At 37.0% G+C, this 9,088-nt stretch overlaps 1 long non-coding RNA gene across 1 annotated transcript; it reads right to left on the bottom strand.

The window, feature by feature from the left end:
- Positions 1 to 3,546: 3,546 nt before the first annotated feature.
- On the bottom strand, positions 3,547 to 8,310 carry LOC139131181 (uncharacterized). Its single transcript, XR_011552068.1, has 5 exons — positions 8,134 to 8,310; positions 7,224 to 7,326; positions 6,537 to 6,666; positions 5,696 to 6,095; positions 3,547 to 3,679 (listed from the first exon to the last, which is right to left on the bottom strand). It is a non-coding gene; the product is annotated as an uncharacterized lncRNA (long non-coding RNA).
- Positions 8,311 to 9,088: the final 778 nt, after the last annotated feature.

Below are 9,088 nucleotides of genomic sequence, written 5' to 3'. Positions count from 1 at the left end.
TCGAAATATTGGGTCAAACTCCGATTCGCGCGTTCTCAGCCCCCATGTGGACATGTCGTCCTCTCGCAAGGGCCCGTTACTTCCCACTCACTAACAGTTTTCGGGAGCATCCAGCAACTCAGAGAAGAGACCTTGGCAAGCGAAGACGACACGTGGAAGAATGACCGAGCTACCTCGCAGTGCGAGTGACCAACTCTCCACGATCTGTGAATATGGAATCTGGATATAGTAGCTATACCAATCAGCTTTAATATCTTCAAGAATAAGATATATGCCGAATTTATGTAAGATGGAAATATTCGTGAGTTGATCAGGGAAAACTTGATGACACGTCCATCCATACATGGTACGTGGAAATTTCTTGTATATGTTGTAGCAACGAGCATAAAACATTTGACAGGTATGTACACCGACTCGTTTATTTTCAATTTTTCGTGTCTGCCTTGCGCATGGGTAAATTTGTGTACACAACCTACACTAGAGTGTCTTTCTGCGGAGTGTCTTATTGACCGATATTGTATCCGGATTCTGTATCACTGAATTTTGTGAACGGAACACCATAATATATTAATGAATCGAGAACATACGAAATGTGCGCAATCTCCGTCGAGTAGTTTTCGGTAGTGTAGTCGAGTTTGATTTTTCTGCATAGACGACTGTGAAAGACGCCCAACTTAATTGTGAAGGGTGGAAAGGTGTCAGTCGCAGTACTGAATATTACGTTTGTTTGTTTGTTTGTTTGTTTTCGGTAAAACTGTACTTGTGTACTTAGGTGCAAAATAAAAAAGCAGCAAATGGAGAAAAACAGAAAGCAAATAACACGGACAACGAATATATATATAAGGTGTTTCGGTTTTATAAGCTCTGTTCGCTCAGCTGTTTTACTACTTTTATGTACTATATGAATACCAACGCGTACGCTTTGTTCTGCTGGTCAATTAAAAATGTTTAAGCTTATATTTTAACAAGTAAAAATACGACAAGTCACAACAGGAAAATAATAGCTGTGTATTGTGAACGACTGCGCCTCCAAATGGCAAATGGTAACAACATGCAACATGCAGCCGAGCCACGCAGAGCTTAAGTTCAAACTTTCCGCGCCAGTTTCATTTTCAAAAATGTCATTGTTGTTGATCCTGATTTCCTCATTTTCAGGAACTCCATTATTCCTGCAGTTCATGTTTGTTCAATGCAGAACCTGGTGTTTGTAAAACATGGTCATTCGGCGGGATAGTAAATTGCCAATATCATGCACAGTACCAATCTTAAAGACTGGTGTGGAGTGTGGACCCTGGTATTTGTGTAGTGTTGTGGTGAAGCTGAAGTAGATAATTCATGTGTTATATATTTTAAATTGATTGGAAAGAAGAACTGAGGTAGCAGTTAGAAAGACAGGATTGAGTGGAAACCTACACATCTTGTCACAACCATTCAAGTGACTTCCTTGTGGATTTGCATGTTGTAAATTGATAAATTGAAGGTGCTGGAAACTTATGTTAAGAGATTGATGTATTCAGTTTCATGTCAAAAGTTTTGTCAAAGTAATGAAGTTCAATATTAACATGTAGATTTCCTAGCTCAAACCAAAATTTGTCATTACTACTACAGATAGATGCCCACCAGGATGATGAGTATTCATCTTCATACAACGCTACATTACAGAGTTGTCAACTTTGCCACAATTAAGAAAAGAGGAGCTGTAAGAAGGAAGCCATCACAGAGAAGAGAAAAATTGTAGCGACACTGATGGGACAGAATGCATTGACAGAGGAGAGAACTGAAAAAATTATTGATTTCTTCCTTGCCCTTTCTTATCACCCACCCGGCCGTCCCGACTGTCCCACTGGATGTGAGAAACGCTGTTGCCACTCATACAAAAGATTATTGTTCTCTGATACTTTGACAGTAATGGTGAACAGGTTAGAAATATCTTACCCTGAAAAGATTGATTGAACTCATACAGAAATTCTTGAAAATGGTAGAGAAATAAGGCCAAAGAAAAAAATTGTGCTGTTCCGATAACCAGACCTACCCTAAACTTTTTAGAGCTATGTAAACACCGAAGCAAAAAAAAAAAGGAAAATCCCTAAAATTATGTGTTCATTACCTGGCATTTGATTTTTGCTTGAACGAGGACATCTTTTATGTTTTTATGCCTTTTATATGTATGGTACATTTTTCTGGAAATGTTGCAGCCAGTGTTTGATTGCCCTGAACCCCTGAAAAGTGCATATTTAAAAATAAAAATATTTTGGGAAAAAAAGTCCCTGCTGACCTACCTACCCTATTTTTGAAAACCATAGTTATGGGAACAGCACCATTTACTTTTTCTTGGCCTAAAAGAGTGACCAATGAGCGAATTTGGATCCACTCAGTCACCGTTGTGGCTCGATTGGTCAGAAATTGTCAATCCCGTTTGCCAATGGTGGGAGCTATATGGTTAACAACCTGATGGCAATGGAAGAGTTCAGTAGTGGACTTAAATTGATTCTGAATTCTTGACTGATGTGAGGTATGAATAACAAACAGACTCCGATATGAGTGTACATGACAATGGAAGTGAATATTCGTCAGTTGGATGGTCTTTCTTTTTGCAAGCAATTTCTTCAGATCTTGATAGACTTTCTTGGCGCTGGGTCAATTAGATGGTTCCATATCACAGCAACGTTGACACAGTTCCTTGAAGTCTCCTTCTTCCAACATAGCAACGTTGAGAGGTACAAGTAGCTCACCATTTTCTACTTTGGCAATGACTTCTTCCATGATGTTGATACGCAATTTGTTCTGAGCCATCTTCAAAGTACTAACTAGCTGAGCCATGCAACCACCATCGTAAGTATCTAGCAGCATACCTGCGCCCTCAGACAGCTCCAATCTCAGACCAAAGCAATGTGTGTATGTTCATAGCGATTGATGTAATAGGTTGGGCCCTATTTGTCACACGTTTATTAGAAGGGTTAGCTAATAATAATAATAATAATGGTATAATAATAATAATAATAATAATAATAATGGTTAGGGTTAACATACGCAAGGCAGATTGGACAGTGGTGTAAATGATTCTTTTTTCTGTCGGTACAACAGTCCTCACATGGTTTTAATGATCTCATCAATAAAATCTCCAAGACATCTATCTATGATGGAGATTGGTCGCACTTGGTTGATTGCCATATTGCTAATGTCTACTTTGCATGCGGAGTTGCTCTGCCGGTGGTTGGAGATAATGTGTAAGCTAGAAGGTATGCTACTAGACCCTGCTCCATGCAACAGCTGAGTGCCCAGATGTCCTTTGCTTTGTTGCATGCTTGGATTTCAAACTTATAAAACTCAAACTTATAATCCGACGGCAACAAAGAACTCAATGTGGACTTCGTTGACAAGGCAACAAGGTCTGACATAATTTTGCATTCTTGACCAGGCAATGTTGAGAGGTACTGGCTTGCCATTTTCGACCTTGGCGATGACTTCTTCCATGATGTCACCATTGATACACACTTCATCATGGGCTGTCCTCAAGGTGACGAGCTGAGCCATGCAACAGTGGAGTGCCCAGATGTCTTTGGCTTTGTTACATGCTGGGACTTACATCAAACTTATAAAGTTCCGGTGGAGCATACTTCAGCGGCCTTGTACATCAACTGAATGTAAAGTTGATGAGTTTTGTTGTCAGTTTTGGCCTCTGCAAAAGCAAAAATGATATAAAATCACGTCTTAATGTTTCCCGAAAATCCATTAATATAAATGTTTTTCTGTAAATAGGGGACTAAAATAAGGTACAGTATGTGGTCAGACAACATTAATTATGATACATCCAAGGATTTATCATAATTATTACTCACAAAAATATTAGATAACTTGAAATCATAATGGATAATGCTGAATCTGTTGGGAGTCTTCAGTAAGTTGGTGATCTTAATAATAATAATAATAATAATAATATAATAATAACAATGGTTTAATAATACTCAAAATTGTGACCAAAGAAATTAAAATAGGTTTGCATTACCGAAAAATTAACTAAAACAGGATTGATAAACATTTAGTGAAACTGCTCTGTTGAACTTTGGAGACTTTGCATAACAACTGAATGTAAAGTCAGTGAGTTTTGTCGTCAGTTCTGCCGGCTGCAAATGCAAATATGGCCAAAACTCCATCAATATAAATGTTTTGCTGTAAATTTAGGACTAAATAAAGGTACAATATGTGGTCTGGCAACATTAACTGTGATACACCTAAAGATTTATCATACATACTACTCACAACAATTTTAGATAACTTCAAATCATTATGGATAATGCTAAATGCATGGAGTGCCTTCAGTAAGTTGTGATCTTGATAATAATAATGATAATGGATTAATAATATTCCAAATTGTGACCAAAGAAATTAAAGTAGGTTTACATTACCAAGACATTGAGGGCCCTCCAAAAGTAACAATAAGGCACAGAACTATAAACGGGGCGTATAAACACAGAGTGAAACTGAAAATGAATGATAAAACCAACCTTAAACAGTAAAACACCACCTAACAGAAGAGAACAGCCATGAATGCCTCAAGCATTTGGGAGTAACTATAAACAATATACCACAGCACTGAATTCTTTGCATTTTGTGCGAATTTTAAAATTCCTGTTTACAATTTCTTGTGGCATATTTGTGACGGGCAAGTGGAGGAATATGATGAGTAAGTTTAAGCTTGGGATTCAAAACGTCTTCAGCAAATTTCCTAAATAATTTTATGCGTTACAGCGTTTCGAAAGTGTCAGGTTCAGTATAGAAAGCGATTTACTGTATGACAACAATGAATGTATGATTCTAAGAGCTCTTTCCTGCACAGACTCAATTGTTGCTCTGTTTTTCTGAGTAAGACTACCTTGCGTCACAATACAAATATTCTAATACTGCTTGGACTCTTATAATAATATCATAGCTTTGTCAAAACCTGTGAATTTTGTGACGTCGTACTGCCTGATTATTACTGATAATGTATACGATTATCCAGCATGAATAGGAATATCCCTGTTGTGCATAATATTTATCTATCGATGGTATTGGGGACATGTAATATGGCGATGAATTGATGCTCGCAAACCAGATAAGGAGGATTTGCTGTACAATTCACCATCTCGTTTTCAAGCAGACGCATAGAATTCTTGAAGTAACTCGGCTAGTAAAATTCAACAGGTAGTGCTCGTAATCAAGCCATTCTACAGCAAAAGGAATAATAAAAAAACCCAAAGATCACCCTAAATTGCACATTTTTGTTTCGTTTGCTTTAGTGTAGGCATTACACGTGTTTCAGCTTGTTTAATGACATGATATTGGAAGTTGATGTTTCAAGGGATGCAATTACTTTTCATTTCCTTCCAAAATACATAGTTTGTTTATTTCCAAATCAAACCTTGAATATACTGCTGTGTGTGCATATAGTATACAGATTCAGGGCCGATCATGCCGGACGATATTCACTAGCTTCAAACTCAGTTTACACTTTCTTTCATATTTGTTTTCTGCATCTATAAAAAATGGGCAACCCGTTTAACAATATTGCTATTAACGCCCCTATTGAGTAGTACATGTAAGATAGCCTATGCCAGATTCTACGTAGCGGATGAAAGTTTGTGGTTTCGGCTGGCACTTCACATTCAATAGATTAAAATATGTAATTTGCGTAAAAAGGAAGCGTACGACTTACCTGTTCATATTGATTTCATTTTCCATGAAGTCCTTGAAAGTACGTTCGTCCAGGTGTTGTTTTCGACAGATATTTCATTACATTGTGGTCACGGATGCTTCCAAGAGTTAATTTTGAGTACGATCCAGCGGCCTTGATCTCCATCACATTTGAAATGTCGCGCTCGTCCACTTCTGTCAGAATCAATCAAAGTCGGATGTTGCCCTTCCGATCGTGACTTTAAAATGCTCTAGTGTATCACGTTTTAATTTTCATTAAGGACACTTCATATCTGGTGATCATTCACTCCATTGTAACCTGTGAAAAAGTATCACTCAATGGTCTCTGTCTCCCCAGTTCCTTCGAAGATCCTCAACAACTGTAAGTGTAATGTGTAGAATTGATGTTTGATACCTGTAAACTGATAAATATGAAATAAATTGAGATTTCAGCAATACCCGGTCGTTGACGTGGTAAAGTAATTCTGATTTTATTGACTTGGAGACATAACTGTATTTTTCCCTTTCGACGTTTTCACTTCGTCCTTTGTTCCAGTCGAATTACTCGAGCAAATGGAAAAATAAATAAATAATAAATATAAATAACAAAGAGAAAATAAAAACATAATACCATGTTTTTGTGTAATTTTGATTGAGACTGTTCAAATAACAAAACCAATCTGCCTGTTCAGACGTTGATATTTTGGCTACATGCAAGCCTGTACGCCATTGCTTCAACTCCGTGGTCCCAGTCTGGCTTGCAAATTGCATAGTTATCAGTCAAATCCTTGTATTTGGCTAATTGCGTATTCATGTCTGTCTAACTACAGCCAGTGCTGTTCTAGTTGTCAAACTCTATTTACCTCATCACTTTACTGAATATGGCCGAACACACGACTCATCCGTTTCCTAACTAGGTGGAAGAAACGCCAGACAACATTCTGACTTCTGTTCCTCCTTGGTCTGTCTTCATCAGACACACAATTATTCGATCTATGCAAAAATAATATCCAAAGAAAAGGTTAATAAGGCGCAAATATTACGTGTTGGTAAATGTGGTCGTACCATGGACATGGATCGTGTGATATTGTATATCAAGGTCATTTGCAATGTTGTTTTTTTCACTTTAAATTGTATATTTTACGTCACCTTTTCCATTTGCTTGTTCTGTAGTGTGTTATGGGGGACTGACGTTGTATAGATGATTTGCAACTGTTTTGGTCATCCATGGCTAGTAGACAAGAATTCTGCACGTTTCACATTTTTTACATTTATTCATGCACGAAATACATTCTTTACATTTAATACATTTTTTCAATGAATGTCCGTTCGAAATACACCGAACTATCAGACCTTCATCCAGAGGTCCGATCTGTACGCGAAAAAAAAAATTAAATCGGCAACTATTGGCCATAGCTTGTTTTGGTCATCCTATGTAGACCTTTTTTACCATTTACTTTGGATAAATCTAAATAAATAAATATATAAATAAACGTGTAAATTGTATGCCCACTAATCGTTGGTATCAACAACAGCTTACAGATACTTACAAATGATCATCAGATTCCTTGATTGTAGCTGTCTCCTTCTCAGCTTGAATCAAATCATTCATTCCGTTAACCTCTTCATTGCTAGCATTGCCAACACCAGAGTCTGTTTTATAAAATAAAAAGTAGTTATGAGTTCAACATGATTTCAACATTTAGAAATAACTGGTTTTCTGAGTAGGATATGTTGCATTTATTTCTGACGTAAATTACAATAATTTTTTGTAACTCAGACTACCCTCTTGAAATAAAGTAACAATTGGAATTAACTGGTATTAGTAATAAACTGGTATTAGTAATAACTGGTATTCTGAGTAGGATATGTTGCATTTATTTCTGATGTAAATTACAATTATTTTTTGTAACTCAGACTACCCTCTTGAAATAAAGTAACAACTGGTATTAACTGGTATTAGTAATAAATGGTATTAGTAATAACTGGTATTCTGAGTAGGATATGTTGCATTTATTTCTGATGTAAATTACAATTATTTTTTGTAACTCGGACTACCCTCTTGAAATAAAGTAAAATGATAAGATAGCGTCCTTGTAGCATTTCTTATGACATCTACGTTACGTTTGAACCAACAGCAACACAACAGTTATCTTCGTTGAATTTTATTGGTCAACAAAAAACTTGACTAATAAGCATAAACAACAATATAAACAACAACCAGATGTCTGGGTACCCTGTGCACAAACCAGGCAAGTCTGAGAGTCCGAATATCTGTCCCCGCGAGGCACATTCTGATGTTAGAGACAACTTCAACAAATCATTGACAGAGTCGCATTTCACCGCGGATTTCTGAGAAGTACTATACATTTACTTTACGGCAATACTTTGACATTAATTTTGAATAATCTTGACATGGCATAGGAATTTAATGAACATTTTATATTTGTTTGGCCAAACCTCGCTGCAATGGTGAGTGGACTATAGTAAACTTCATCGATACATAAACAGAGCGAAAATCGCGAGTCTCTTATGTTGTAATCGGAGACGATGTGCTCAGTCAAATAAGGGAGCGCCACTCCAAATATAGCGAGATGTAAGACTTCCAGTGCGGCTGGCAACCATTCACTGACGCGACGCAAACAATTTGTTCAAACTACATGTACACAAAAAGTTATATCCGTCCGTAGAAAGTTCTGATATGATTTTAGCAACTATCATGGATCATTTCTTTGGATAAGTTGTAAAATACTAGTAATGGAATCAACCCGTCAATCACGTAGAGATGAACACGATTCCGATCCACGCAAAAAAATCATACAAGGTAAGTTTCAGAAAACCTAGTAAAACAAATTTTTCTGGTTTATATTTTGAAAAAAGGGTGCATGACTTGACAGATAAGTATGTGGTATACGTTAAACGATGAAGTCATGATTGTAAATAACAACCCTATAATGAAAGGGGATTATCTTTTCCCTTATTTGCAATGTTCTTTCCTCATATGGCTAAAACCATAACAGCGTTCCAAATTTGTCTATTCTTAGCCCTATTGAAGTTTGAAATAAATTCACTGTTTACACGTAATAAACAGCAACGGCAGTTCTGTGACCGTGCATCGCGATACACATATTGCATGCGATACTGCAACTACACTTGTTTCGTAAATACTATTATTCAGGATTCGTAACAGTTCACCTGTAAATTTTTGCATAATCAATTTATGGCTTATGATCCTGGCGACCATAAACAAACACGCGAACGACGAAGGAAAGTCAGTGCGTTTGAGGTGAAACTCCCCTAAATTAAGCGAAAGTGTAGGAGCGAAAATCTAGCGATTAAAGTAGGCCTTGAACGTCTCCCAAACCAGTCCGGGTCAGCTCCAAAATTGGAGACTCATTATGATAATGTATTCCGG

The sequence above is a fragment of the Ptychodera flava genome, chromosome 4 (genome assembly GCF_041260155.1).
Source record: "Ptychodera flava strain L36383 chromosome 4, AS_Pfla_20210202, whole genome shotgun sequence".
Taxonomy (NCBI): domain Eukaryota; kingdom Metazoa; phylum Hemichordata; class Enteropneusta; family Ptychoderidae; genus Ptychodera; species Ptychodera flava.
Note: the sequence above shows the minus strand (reverse complement) of the source record. Positions and strands in the feature narration are given on the sequence as shown.